This window comes from Coregonus clupeaformis, chromosome 22 (assembly GCF_020615455.1).
Source record: "Coregonus clupeaformis isolate EN_2021a chromosome 22, ASM2061545v1, whole genome shotgun sequence".
Lineage (NCBI taxonomy): Eukaryota > Metazoa > Chordata > Actinopteri > Salmoniformes > Salmonidae > Coregonus > Coregonus clupeaformis.
The window spans coordinates 1,482,443-1,498,115 of record NC_059213.1 but is presented as its reverse complement, the minus strand read 5'-3'; the positions used below and the strand labels follow the sequence as shown (position 1 = coordinate 1,498,115).

General features: G+C 44.0%; 1 long non-coding RNA gene across 1 annotated transcript in view; it reads right to left on the bottom strand.

The window, feature by feature from the left end:
- Positions 1-15,673, bottom strand: part of LOC123481626 — a 38,096-nt gene that overhangs the window by 21,056 nt on the left and 1,367 nt on the right. The window contains exon 2 of the long non-coding RNA XR_006657214.1: positions 684-767. This is a non-coding gene — a long non-coding RNA (uncharacterized LOC123481626). The remainder of the gene's footprint in view (positions 1-683; positions 768-15,673) is intronic.

Here is a 15,673-nt window from a genome sequence, read left to right as displayed (position 1 = left end):
GGGGCAACAGGCATCCAGAGCCGTTCCTAGAACCTGCTTCTGCACTTGCGGTTGCGTTGGAGGGTACTGGAGAATATGACGACCACAACAGGGGTTCCAGAACCCCACCACAACATCAGAACACTGCACTGGTGGTCTGACCACTGTCCAGGTCAAAACACTTCCCTTACATGTAGTAACTGAAAATCTGGAAATGACTAGAACACATCGGAGAGTGGAATGACATGGCAGAATGGAAGCTACAGTAGTACTGACACTGTTGTTGGGAAAGCTCCAAACCAGGGAAGATGAACAGGGACTGAGTTGAGGCAGGACTTTGATATGAGCCAGGGACATGTAAGACAATTCGTTTTGCATTTTACCAGCAACAAATGAAGCCACTACTGCACAAATGGACTTACCTTGCAACTCTATATGAAATGTACAACCATCTTTATACAAAGGATGAAGGTTGCAGCAGTGCAATGGACTACTTCAATGTTTTACAATACAGGAAATATCACACAAACACTGGCACAGTAATGCACATCTGTATGCTGATAGGTCCTTCCACTTACATATTGAAATGTACACACACCCCTCACTTCGGCTTCAAATTCTACCACAAGATTCCCAACACACTGTCACAATCAATCAATCACACACACACACTCAGCAAATCAATGAAATACATTTTCCCCTACCTTGTTTCGAAGGACGTCTTCAGAGAAAAAAAAGCTTGCATCCGTCCGTCCCTCTGCATCCCGTGTCCGGCCTCTCGGTCTTGTCTGTGTGTTATTGAGAGAGAGGAGAACACAGAGGTGAACAGACAGCCCCACACAGAGCACCTGTAGGCACTTCACTAGTTACTCTACGGTTGGTTTGTTTACTGTAGAGCCAGATTTTGAGAACAACGTCAAGCGCAGAAGCAAGAGCAGCAGTCCTATAGCCAGGCTGGCTGACTGGACAGAGCCACCCGCTTGGAGCAGAGAAAAACACTGCCTGGGAAAGGTCAGGGGAGACCGGAGGGAGGGAGGGAGGAAGCGAGTGATGGAGAGAGGGGGAGGGGATAGGGGGATTGTTAACGATTGGTGCCCTGGCAGTGGCGGGGCGGCGAGGGAGCGAGGGGAGCATTGGTGTTGGTCCTGCAGGCGTGTAGCTGAACGCCAGAGAGGTTCCCAGATGGCTGTGTGGGTTCCCTGCAGCCCTGGCGATGTGGTGACTGCAGCACAAACTCACTTTAGTTTCATTGGCTCCTGCTGCCTCTGTCCAGAGCAGAGATAGATGGCCGTACTTGAGCAAGGGAGTGTGGTGTGTGTGTGTGTGTGAGTGAGAGGGAAGGGACATGCCATGCTTCTCTTGTAGAGGGCACCACATTAGGGAATGCTTATGTGTGTGTGTGTGTGTGTGTGTGTGTGTGTGTGTGTGTGTGTGTAATAGCGCACAGCTCTGTAAAATTCATGAGCTCCCCTTGGGCAGCGGCAAAGGAATCGGTAAGGATGGAGCATGCACACAAACAAACACACATTTTTTTCAAGTGTTGCTTGTTGCAAATGTCTTCCAACGTTTCCTGTCTGTAACCTTTTTACATTTACATTACATTTTACGTCATTTAGCAGACGCTCTTATCCAGAGCGACTTACAGTTAGTGAGTGCATACATTATTATTATTTTTATTTTTTTCATACTGGCCCCCGTGGGAATCGAACCCACAAACCTGGCGTTGCAAACGCCATGCTCTACCAACCGAGCTACATCCCTGCCGGCCATTCCCTCCCCTACCCTGGACGACGCTGGGCCAATTCTGCGCCGCCCCATGGGTCTCCCGGTCGCGGCCGGCTACGACAGAGCCTGGATTCTAACCAGGATCTCTAGTGGCACAGCTAGCACTGCGATGCAGTGCCTTAGACCACTGCGCCACTCAGGAGAGAGAAAGAAATAGAATGGAATTCATAGCCCTGTTATCACATATGGGAGTAGAGATGTTTGCCAACCAGATGGAAATCAGGATGGGATCATTTGGAGTATTCCACTGACCACAGCTTTCTCACTGTGCTCTGCCTGCTCTGCATTCAACAAAGCATTTCTACCCAATCTATTTCTATGCAGATGATGCAGATGTACTTGGAGGGGCAATGTGTCCTGGGAGAGACATCACCATACCCACCTCTCTCTGCGTCATTTCCCAAATGAAGTGCTTTAGAAGCAAACGAACCCCGTCGCTTTCCTTTCCTAATAAATCAGCATCATTGTCATTGACCACTGGACAGACTCCAGCTTCAAAATGTGTTTTTACCACGAGCAGCTAAGGACGCATAAAATGTATCACTCAAAGTACCCCGGACATTTCACAGCTACTTTGCCAGGCCAAGTATTTAACTGCTTTAGTTGTGGGGCGGCCATAACTGGAGAATATGCGCTCAATACCTCACGGATCTGATTTATATGTATACTATAAAGTAATATAAATTGCTCCCTTTCTGTTCCAGACTTTTTTCTGAGGACCTGTAGTGTCTGGAGAGATGCCTGGACAGAAATATATGGATTCATGTACACACAAGCAAGTGTGTATGCAGATACAGTATCAGTCAAAAGTTTGGACACACCTATTCATTCAAGGGTTTTTCTTTATTTTCATTGTAGAATAACAGTGAAGACATCGAAACTATGAAATAACACATATGGAATCATGTAGTAATGAAAAAAAGAGTTAAACAAATCAAAATATAATTTAAATTTGAGATTCATCAAATAGCCACCCATTGCCTTGATGACAGCTTTGCACACTTTTGGCATTCTCTCAACCAGCTTCACCTGGTATGCTTTTCCAACGGTCTTGAAGGAGTTCCCACATATGCTGAGCACTTGTTGGCTGCATTTCCTTCACTCTGCCGTCCGACTCATCCCAAACCATCTCAATTGGGTTGAGGTCGGGGGATTGTGGAGGCCAGGTCATCTGATGCAGCACTCCATCACTCTCCTTCTTGGTAAATAGCCCTTACACAGCCTGGTGGTGTGTTGGGTCATTGTCCTGTTGAAAAATAAATGATAGTCCCACAAAGTCCAAACCAGAGGGGATGGCGTATCGTTGCAGAATGCTGTGGTAGCCATGCTGGTTAAGTGTGCATTGATTTCTAAATAAATCACCAACAGTGTCACCAGCAAAGCACCTCCACACCTTAACACCTCCTCCTCCATGTTTTACGGTGGGAACTACACATGCGGAGATCATCCGTTCACCCACACCGCGTCTCACAAAGACACGGCAGTTGGAAACAAATATCTCAAATTTGGACTCCAGACCAAAGGACATATTTCCACTGGTCTAATGTCCATTGCTCGTGTTTCTTGGCCGAAGCAAGTCTCTTCTTCTTATTGGTGTCCTTTAGTAGTGGTTTCTTTGCAGCAATTCAACCATGAAGGCCTGATTCACACAGTCCCCTCTGAACAGTTGATGTTGAGATGTGTCTGTGACTTGAACTCTGTGAAGCATTTATTTGGGCTGCAATTTCTGAGGCTGGTAACTGTAATGAACTTATCCTCTGCAGCAGAGGTAACTCTGGGTCTTCCATTCCTGTGGCGGTCCTCATGAGAGCCAGTTTCATCCTAGCACTTGATGGTTTTTGCGACTGCACTTGAAGAAACTTTCAACGTTTTTGAAATATTCCGTATTGACTCTTTGCTTATTTGAGCTGTTCTTGCCATAATATGGACTTGGTATTTTACCAAATAGGGCTATCTTCTGTATACCCCCCTCTACCTTGTCACAACACAACTGATTGGCTCAAACACATTAAGAAGGAAATAAATTCCACAAATTAACTTTTAAGAAGGCACACCTGTTAATTGAAATGCATTCCAGATGCCTACCTCATGAAGCTGGTTGAGAGAATGACAAGAGTGTGCAAAGCCGTCATCAAGGCAAAGGGTGGCTATTTGAAGAATATGAAATATGAAATATATTTTGATTTGTTTAACACTTTTTTGGTTACTACATGATTCCATATGTGTTATTTCATTGTTTTGACGTCTTCACTATTATTCTACAATGCAAAAATAGTAAAAAGAAAAAACACTTGAATGAGTAGGTGTGTCCAAACTTTTGACTGGTAGTGTACATATATGCATACATACACACACACAGAAATGCACATACACTCACACCAGGCTGCACACACACACCCTTGTTTCTATTATTATTATTTTTTTATTGAATACTAAAACATACAATCTACCTGCAGTGAAGCCGCTCAACATTTACATTACAGTCAGTCATCTAACAGACTCCCATCCAGAGCGACCCACAGGAGCAACCAGGGTCAAGCGCCCGGCCCAAGGGCATGTCGACAGATCTCCCAACAAGTCAAAACGGGGACCCGAACCAGCGACCTATCGGCCACCGGCCCAAGCTCCCAACTGCCAGGCCACCAACCATCCAAGATCCCCCCACAGTTCCCCCGAGAGCTGCCCCTCAACCATCCGAGACCCACTCCCCAAAAAACCTCTCCCTCCATTCCCCAACCCCCCACAAGGCACAGTCCCCCGATGCACCAACACACCAACAAAATGAACAAAAGAGAGAAACTAAGGATAACATCAGAAAACAATGCAAAATCAAAAGACATCAAGGAAAAACAACAATCATAACAGAAAGGCCAACTGAATACGTTTGAGTACTATTTACATGTGTGTATATCTGTGTGCGTTTGAATGCGAGTGTGTGTACATGCATGTGTACACGCGTACAAGCACCTGCACGGCATCAGCCTCAGACAAACAGGCATTGGATGTAACAGCATTGCCCCTCGGTGTTGCATTAGGAATTACCCTTGCTTGTCGTGTCCTGGCAGTCTAGGCGTGAACGCTGTGTGAAGTGGATGGCAGCGGTTCAAAAGCGTGTGGAGAATGACTGAGCATGTTTCTCCCCCTCTATCTTCCACCCTGATTAGATTAAACCATTCCTCAATTGATTGTAACGAGACTGTCAAAATAATATATCTTCCTCAGTAATATCTTCCGTAACTGTCTACCGGATGAAAGACGTGTAGAATGTGTTAGTGAGACAAAGCAGAAAATCAAATCAAATGTATTTATAAAGCCCTTTTACATCAGCAGATGTCGCAAAGTTATCTTGCTGCATTGTACAATACTCTTAGTCCAAATAGATGATGCAATAATAATGTCAGTTGTTCTATCTTTAACTGAAGGACAATGTTGCATTAAAATATTTCGCTTATGTCTCTCTCGATCTCTCTGAGACAAACAATTATTCCCACCAGAATTTTTACATATGGGAAGAAATGTTGGCTTCTCCCGACAACAACAACTACCAGCACTTATTCCAAGGCCAGCAAAAAGCCAAGTAAACAGGCATCAAAGCTTGAAAAGTAAAATTTTAAGAACATGTCTGAGTAGTAGTTTGCTGGTTGCTGCAGCCAAGACTAGTCTCGGAAAACACACACACACACACACAGAGAGAGAAATGAAGAAGTGATGTCTTAATGTAATGACTGTGTAATGATGATTAGACTGAATTACCACCCTTTACAAAGTCCTTCACTCTTGGTTGGCCACTCTGGGTTGGCTGCCTTGTTCCTCATAACATAAGCCCCTCTACCAACCCCACACTGCTGAACACAGAACCAGACAGACATCACATGGTCTTGGTTGAGGGGGAGTGGGTGGGCTGTCTGGGTTGCCTGAGGGGCAGGCTTCTTCATCTTACCGTCTGACTGACAGAGGAGGAAAGCGTGTGTGTGCGCATGCATGCGTATGTGTGTGTGTGAGAGAAAGTGAGAAGGAGAGGGAGAGAATGATCAAGAGATAAGACAGGGATGGCAGCAATGAGGCTCTTCACCCCAAAGCACAGCAAAGATCTATTTAGAAAATAAAATAACCACAACATTTTTTCCCTATCCGCTGATGGCCTGTGGTGTCCCAATTATAGATGTCATCCATTTACATAAGGCTTCAAATAGAGCGGAAAACGGATTCAATTATTAATTCATTCCGCTTGCGTTCGTTGGTAAATAACCAATGTGGTGGAGGAGAGAAGAAGAGGAGAAAACGAATGGTACAGATTAAACGTAGAAAAACCCGGCCTGACGACAGTGACAGAATGGGACAGGAAGGAAGTCAAACACACACAAAAATAAAATTGTTCTGCATCAACACCGTTTTTAGAGAGCCCTCAAATGGGGCTTTCACAACTGATCAGCCTCTTGTTCGGAATTGGCGGAGGCTGGCGAACGCACCCTGCTCAAAGTGAACTGCTGATCCACTTTAAAACTTTTGACAAGCTCTATTACACAGACGGATGGCTGTTTGCTGCGGAGCCCGAGCTGCGATCACCAGCCGTCTGTCTCCTACTGCTGTGCATCGGGCTGCGTTCACAGACGGACACTCAAGGGCTGCTAAAAGCAGCTCCAGTCAACTCCTATCTGATATGTCTGCTTCATCAACACAAGATGCTGTGCTGTAAAGTGGTGGGCGGCACTTGCTCCCCCTCCACCCAAGCACTAATAATCAATGCTGCTGGAGCTGTCATTCACTGGGACAATGCAGCACTACTCAGCCAAAATGGCCGCCACTGGGCCACAATATTATCTCACTAGGGGAAGATAACTGCACTGATACAGGACTTACCTTTCTGTTTATTCACATGAAGATTATTTCAATAAAGGGAGGGCAATGTATTTGAAAATAACCTGCGCTCAGCTAAAATGGCCGTCACCGGGAAACAACATTCTCTCAGTAGGGAAGATAGATGAACAGAGAATGGACTTGAAGAGGCCTTATCTAACTATTTATTAACATAAACATCATTTGATTTAAGGGGCAGAGGTATTCCCTAGTAAATAGTTTGGTTCTTAGGATTGTAGAGTAGTTAGATATTTAGACCCATCCCTCTGCATAAAGGAAAAATCCACTGTGTTTCGCATCATATGATGCGTTTTCCGTCATCATGATGATGTGGCAAGTGACAATTTGCATCTTGAAAGTCCAATATCTTGAAAACTTGATTGCTGACATGGAAAACATTTTGGCATTATATCAACAGTGAACTAATGAAAAAATACCAAAAGATAGTTTTTGAGTGGATTATTTATTTAAGCTCGAAACTACTGACCCTCTCAGGTACAATGGCCTTTCAGTGATTTCTAAATGTTCCCTGACCTTGGAGTTGCTATGTCCTGGTAAGATGCATGTGACAATACACTTGCTGACGTTGTCTGAACGGTCCGAATCTCCAAAATGCTGTGCATGGCATCTAGCTACAATACAGTGCATTCAGAAAGTATTCAGACCCCTTGACTTTTTCCAAATTTTGTTACGTTACAGCATTATTCAAAATTGATTTTTTGTAATGTTCACCCCCTTTTTCTCCCCAATTTTGTGATTACGATCTTGTCTCATCGCTGAAGCTCCACAACAGGCTTGGGAGAGGTGAAGGTCGAGTCATGCGTCCTCCAAAACATTGCCAAACCGCGCTTCTTAACACCAGCTCGCTTAACCCGGAAGCCAGCTGCACCAATGTGTCGGAGGAAAAACTGTTCAACTGACGACCGAGGTCAGCCTGCAGGCGAACGGCCCGCCACAAGGAGTCGCTAGAGCGCAATGAGCCAAGTAAAGCCCCCCCCGGCCAAACCCTCCCCTAAACCGGACGACGCTGGGCCAATTGTGCGCCTCCCTATGGGACTCCCGGTCACGGCTAGTAATGACCAGGCTGTAGTGACGCCGCAACACTGCAATGCAGTGCCTTAGACCGCCGTGCCACTCGGGAGGCCTCTAAAATGATATACATATATTTTTATCCTCATCAATCTACACACAATACCCCATAATGACAAAGCAAAAACAGGTTGACATTTTTGTGAATGTATAAAAAATAAAAAACAGAAATACCTTATTTACATAAGTATTCAGACCCTTTGCTATAAGACTATACATAAACTAACAGCTGACAAAAGCACACAAAACATACCCAGAAAGCTCTATATAAAGTGGGGAGAACAAGTATTTGATACACTGCCGATTTTGCAGGTTTTCCTACTTACAAAGAATGTAGAGGTCTGTAATTTTTATCATAGGTACACTTCAACTGTGAGAGACGGAATCTAAAACAAAAATCCAGAAAATCACATTGTATGATTTTTAAGTAATTCATTTGCATTTTATTGCATGACATAAGTATTTGATACATCAGAAAAGCAGAACTTAATATTTGGTACAGAAACCTTTGTTTGCAATTACAGAGATCATACGTTTCCTGTAGGTCTTGACCAGGTTTGCACACACTGCAGCAGGGATTTTGGCCCACTCCTCCATACAGAACTTCTCCAGATCCTTCAGGTTTCGGGGCTGTCGCTGGGCAATACGGACTTTCAGCTCCCTCCAAATATTTTCTATTGGGTTCAGGTCTGGAGACTGGCTAGGCCACTCCAGGACCTTGAGATGCTTCTTATGGAGCCACTCCTTAGTTGCCCTGGCTGTGTGTTTCGGGTCGTTGTCATGCTGGAAGACCCAGCCACGACCCGTCTTCAATGCTCTGACTGAGGGAAGGAGGTTGTTGGCCAAGATCTCGCGATACATGGCCCCATCCATCCTCCCCTCAATACGGTGCAGTCGTCCTGTCCCCTTTGCAGAAAAGCATCCCCAAAGAATGATGTTTCCACCTCCATGCTTCACGGTTGGGATGGTGTTCTTGGGGTTGTACTCATCCTTCTTCTTCCTCCAAACACGGCAAGTGGAGTTTAGACCAAAAAGCTCTATTTTTGTCTCATCAGACCACATTACCTTCTCCCATTCCTCCTCTGGATCATCCAGATGGTCATTGGCAAACGGGCCTGGACATGCGCTGGCTTGAGCAGGGGGACCTTGCGTGCGCTGCAGGATTTTAATCCATGACGACGTAATGTGTTACTAATGGTTTTCTTTGAGACTGTGGTCCCAGCTCTCTTCAGGTCATTGACCAGGTCCTGCCGTGTAGTTCTGGGCTGATCCCTCACCTTCCTCATGATCATTGATGCCCCACGAGGTGAGATCTTGCATGGAGCCCCAGACCGAGGGTGATTGACCATCATCTTGAACTTCTTCCATTTTCTAATAATTGCGCCAACAGTTGTTGCCTTCTCACCAACCTGCTTGCCTATTGTCCTGTAGCCCATCCCAGCCTTGTGCAGGTCTACAATTGTATCCCTGATGTCCTTACACAGCGCTCTGGTCTTGGCCATTGTGGAGAGGTTGGAGTCTGTTTGATTGAGTGTGTGGACAGATGTCTTTTATACAGGTAACGAGTTCAAACAGGTGCAGTTAATACAGGTAATGAGTGGAGAACAGGAGTGCTTCTTAAAGAAAAACTAACAGGTCTGTGAGAGCCGGAATTCTGACTGGTTGGTAGGTGATCAAATACTTATGTCATGCAATAAAATGCAAATTAATTACTTAAAAATCATACAATGTGATTTTCTGGATTTTTGTTTTAGATTCCGTCTCTCACAGTTGAAGTGTACCTTTGATAAAAATTACAGACCTCTACATGCTTTGTAAGTAGGAAAACCTGCCAAATCGGCAGTGTATCAAATACTTGTTCTCCCCACTGTACATGCTTTGTAAGTAGGAAAACCTGCAAAATCGGCAGTGTATCAAATACTTGTTCTCCCCACTGTATACAGTGTGTGTGTATAATATATATATAAAGTTTGGACACACCTACTCATTCAAGGGTTTTTTACAATTTTTTACATTGTAGAATAATAGTGAAGACATCAAAACTATGAAATAACACAGAGTCATGTAGTAACCAAAAAAACTGTTAAACAAATCAAAATATATTTCATATTTTAGATTCTTCAAATAGCCACCCTTTGCCTTGATGACAGCTTCGCACACTCTTGGCATTCTCTCAACCAGCTTCATGAGGTAGTCACCTGGAATGCATTTCAATTAACAGGTGTGCCTTCTTAAAAGTTAATTTGTGGAATTTCTTTCCTTCTTAATGTGTTTGAGCCAATCAGTTGTGTTGTGACAAGGTAGGGTGGGGGTATACAGAAGATAGCCCTATTTGGTAAAATACCAAGTCCATATTGTGGTCCTCTGTAGCTCAGCTGTCCTATATCGACATAACTTGAAAGGCTGCTCAGCAAGGAAGAAGCTACTCTCCAAAACCGCCATAAAAAGCCAGACTACGGTTTGCAACTGCACATGGGGACAAAGATCGTACTTTTTGGAGAAATGTCCTCTGGTCTGATGAAACAAAAATATAACTATTTGGCCATAATGACCATCGTTATGTTTGGAGGAAAAAGGGGCAGGCTTGCAAGCCGAAGAACACCATCCCAACCGTGAAGCACGGGGTGGCAGCATCATGCTGTGGGGGTGCTTTGCTGCAGGAGGGACTGGTGCACTTCACGAAATAGATGGCATCATGAGGAAGGAAACTTATGTGGATATATTGAAACAACATCTCAAGACATCAGTCAGGAAGTTAAAGCTTGGTTGCAAATTGGTCTTCCAAATGCACAATGACCCCAAGCATACTTCCAAAGTTGTGGCAAAATGGCTTAAGGACAACAAAGTCAAGGTATTGGAGTGGCCATCACAAAGCCCTGACCTCAATCCTATAGAAAATTTGTGGGCAGAACTGAAAAAGCGTGTGTGAGCAAGGAGGCTTACAAACCTGACTCAGTTACACCAGCTTTGTCAGGAGGAATGGGCCAAAATTCACCCAACTTATTGTGGGAAGCTTGTGGAAGGTTACCCGAAAATTCTGACCTACTGGGAATGTGATGAAAGAAATAAAAGCTGAAATAAATCATTCTCTCTACTATTATTCTGACATTTCACATTCTTAAAATAAAGTGGGGATCCTAACTGACCTAAGACAGGGTATTTTTTACTAGGATTAAATGTCAGAAATTGTGAAAAACTGAGTTTAAATGTATTTGGCTAAGGTGTATGTAAACTTCCGACTTCAACTGTGTGTGTGTGTGTATGTATGTATGCATGTATATATATATCCACTTCTGAGTACAGTCCTACTGTAGGCTAGATGACTTACTGATTGTAGAGTAGATATATGAATCCGTTTCTGAAAGTGAATGGATACTTTAGTGCGTGGTCTGGAAACAGAGAAAACGTCCCATCACACAGAGATCATGCAGCTGAGCAATTAGAGACAAATCCATCTGCACACATCACAGATCCCTCACTCTTCACCCGCAATTAACACTCCTTCTCACTGTAGATGAAGGAGAATGAATGAGCACACAAGTGGCATATCTATTTCTCTTTTCTGTAATCAATGGAACACTAACAGCTGAGCTCATCTGCCAATATGTCACGCTCTTTGTTGCCCATTTTTCATTGAATGTTGGTGAATCAGTCAATGAATAATCAAATGTATTAATACATGTATTGTTAATCTAGTTCAATAAAACATGAGTGAAGCTGTGCTCGGCTCATGTTTTAGTAATAATTAACTTCTTAGCTAATTGGTACAAACATGTTTTCTCATTGATCCAATCATTGATCACATACAGAAAAGTTAGTCCTACTTTACATGGGGAAATAATGCCATAATCATAACTATTGAACGACAACTATTGACATTTTAGAAGAGAAAGAAACTGATAGTTTTACAATGATTGATTCATTATAGATGAATTACATTGCGCTTAAGACACACCCGATAAACTACTAGGATTTCAATTTCCTCAAACCAGAGCAGTTCTAGCTCACTGACTTAGCATAACCTGGTTTAATGGGCCTAAAAACAATGTAGAATAACTGCAGTAAAAACTGCATAGTGGAAAATGACTCAAATCATTGTTCTCATAACCTGAACTATGAAACCTCATTCAATCGCACACTTTAGTACTATTATTACTATTTCAAATATACTAATGACTTTCCTCTCCAAAGCTCTGTTGATGATATTAGTCCCACACAACAACTCTGTCCTTAAATCTCATTACAACCAGCCTATTTGTGAGAGGGTGGTACAGAACAATCCACATCCCCTGGGCCCTGTTTTTCAAAAGTTATCTGGATTTCGCTGATCGGATAGGATTAAATCAATAGAAATAGAATGAATTGAACGGATGAAACAGAACTGACTGGTTTCCAGGAAGTTGGGGAATTGAGGTGATGATGTGAAGTGTAGTGGACAGGATAGACAGGTTAGGAGGGTGAGTTGTGGCTGAGGAGGGTTTTGGCCAGGCTTGGTGTAGTGAGCCACGAGGGGGAGGTTGCCTGCATAGTGCACTACGTCTGACCAGAGCCCTGTCAGAAGAAGTAAGTAGGGGTAGGGTGCCATTTGGGATACAACCGAATGGATCGATTCTGTCTGACTGGAGGCCCACAACATTGATGATGCATCTGGAAGTGTTTGAAATTCACCCCGGCACTGTTCGGGTCTTAATGGGATTAAAATATTTTAGATGCAGAGGGGGAGACAGCTGGGTGGGAGTCTGGAGGGAGAGAGGGAAGGAGACAGACAGGCAGAATGAAAGGGAGCTAGAGAGGTAGACAGACAGACAGACAGACAGACAGGCAGGCTGCCTGCCAGTGAGACACATGGACACGCTTACACAAGGACATACAGGTGGGCACAGAGACACTGATAAGCTAGACAGACAGACAGACAGGATAATAGACCCAATACAGATAGACACACTCCCCCAATCAGGCAGACAGCAGGCAAACAGGCAGACTTAGAGAAGAGGCTGGCAGACAGACACAGACCCACAGCCAGAGACATGCTGGCAGGGTTGTGCGGCCCAGGCGAGTCCCGGGCTCGGTTATTGACAGCTCCCATCAGTCCAGGCAGAGGTCCAGCAGGACAGTCAGGCAGGCAGGCCCGGAGCTCACAGCTCACCCAGGAGCAGCTCTCATCCTCCCCCAGCCTCATTATTATTCTGTTGGCCCTGTTTGGAACCGAGGGACTGATCCATTACTCACACACTGTCAAAGATACGGCAGAGAGAGAGCCTCACATCCCAATCTGCATGGAGAAGCCCGCACACACACACGCAGGCAGGAACACACTCCCTCCTTCTCCCTCTCTTTCTTCCAAAAATATGCACACAGTCTCTCTCCATAGCTCTCTCTCAAACAGTGTCAAATACACACAGGCACACTTCCTCTACCGCCCGTTCTTTCTCCCAAAGACTCACCCACATACTCTCTCTACATATCTCTCTCTCTCGCTCTCTCAACATGAACACATTGTCAAACACACACAAGCAAGCACACACACTAGGGCCGGGACGATACCAGTATCGCGATACTCGTTAGTATCGTGGCAAGGAAACAAAACACAAAGCGGATTAAACTTGTGTTTTAATTTTTCCATGGAAAAAATATTGCGATACTGGTATCATCACAGCCCTAACACACACACACAAAAAATACACCTCCAGTGGCTTCTCAACATCCCAGGCTGGTTTGATATCAAACATCTCTACATTAAAATGCTTGTCAGCAACCTAAAACAAAACAGCTTTATCCTTCATCTCTATTGGCTACAATGTGTTTGAAGCCAGAATAACACTGATCAAGGACAGCTAAATGGGCTTTACATGCTCCAAACAAATGTATGCCACCATTCATATTATAATGAGGCATATCAGTACCTCGCACATTCAGCACCACAGAGAATGTTTAGTAAAAAAGGTCACAGCGATCAGCTTGTATACTGTAATCTATGGAAATGTGTATTATGTTTTAGTACAACTAAAAGAACACGGCCAAGAGCATCGAGTAGCAGAGCAACAGTCAACAGTCTTAGTCACCTATAGGACGAAAGCAGGGAAATTAAAGGGCAATCTGGGATTCAAACAACAAAGTAGCCTCCCTGTCACTTTTCTTAGTAAACAGCTGAGACAAAAATAACATTTGGATATATGATGTTACAGAAATATGAATGCTCGCATACAGTGGCCCCTGGTAGAGACACAGCTCAGGCAATGTAACCAACCAAGTAGCAATATGGCAGCTTCCCGCTCTGTCCCACTACACCACGTGTCCAACTCATTCCATGGAGGGCCGAGTGTCTGTGGGTTTACGCTCCTCCCTTTGAACTTGATGGATTAATTAAGGTCAGTAATTAGTAAGGAACTCCCCTCACCTGGTTGTCAAGGTGTTAATTCAAAAGGAAAAACCAAACACCAGCAGACACTAGGCCCTCCATGGAATGACTTTGACACACCTGCACTACACCAATACACTGTCAATTATAACTCATATACTTCGATTAGGTTCTTTAGTCAGCGATCAGAGTCTTAATGCAGTTCAGCAAAACACAGACATCTGTGACTGGAGCCAAGGAGTAAATCTATCTTCAGATGTGGAGTAGTAGTTATTTATAGGATTAAAGATGGCCGCCCAACGCTAGGCCCCTCAGAGTAGCTAGCCGAGCACCGTATGCTGTAGCGCTTCTGTATTTGGGGAATAACTGGGAGACCGGTTTCAACGGCATAAATCTGTATGACGAGGATTAGAGGAAGTACTACGAGATTTATGTTGAGGTGCTGCCGAATGTCTTTGGGACCGGGAAAGGGAGAGAATTCTGACTTGTGATATATTGACAGTGATATACTGTACTAGTGGACTATATTGTGATAAAGTATGTATCCCCTTTGAGAAGTTACGTTCATGTTATATGTGGCTAAAAGTAAAAGTGTGTGATTTAAGAGGGTGTCTTGGTTTATTGTCCACCTACAGGACTTGGGTTGTAAACTGGATGTGGATTCATTGCAGTGGTGCCAGTTGTTTCATCATAACCACTGGAGTGGAACCTATCATATTCAACCTTTAGTTGACCCTGCTGTACTGTAGCTTCCAATGTACACAGAGGATCGGTTTTCCTGCCTAGTCCTGCAGTAAAAATACTTCCAGTGGAGATTCTACATTAAGGATGCTTTTTAGTCCAGCACTAGGTTTAATCTGTGTCTGGGATACCGGCCCCTGTCCTCTGTAGCTCAATTAGTAGAGCATGGCACTTGTAACGCCAGGGTAGTGGGTTCGATCCCCGGGACCACCCATACGTAAATATGTATGCACACGACTGTAAGTCGCTTTGGATAAAAGCGTCTGCTAAATGGCATATTATGAAGTGAAATAAATGCACATTTTCCTAAATGTATCTTTTAATGTGTATGTGATTAGTAAGTTTAGGCTACATATCTTTACTCTTATCTTCCACAATAACATAGTTGAACATTAGACTGGGATGAGTCTTTGTGGTCAAGAAAGAAACAGAATGTCCATCAATCTTTCTCAGAATGTACTGCAGTACCCTGTCGATGACATCACACGATGTGATGCCCAACATGGAAGAGCCTGTCAACTTCTTCACTGGTTTGTCAAGCGACCATGCCCCCTAGTGGTGTAATTGGTCAACAGCAAAACTGGCGCTGATAAATGACTATGCTTTTACATGGTGGTTCCGCTGAGTTCCTACCCATTGTTATACATGGTGGTTCCTCTTTCTAACCATTCTTTAACATGGTGGTTGCTCTCCCTACCCATTCTTTTCAACCAGAGGAACAGTGAGACAAAACAGAACAAAACAACATTAGACATCCAAGAACAATGCCATGCCCATAATTTATGGAATATGCCCAACTTAAAGATCACAGTAGAAGTAAATAAATTGGGAACAATGGAAAACAGACAGACATACAAAAGATTA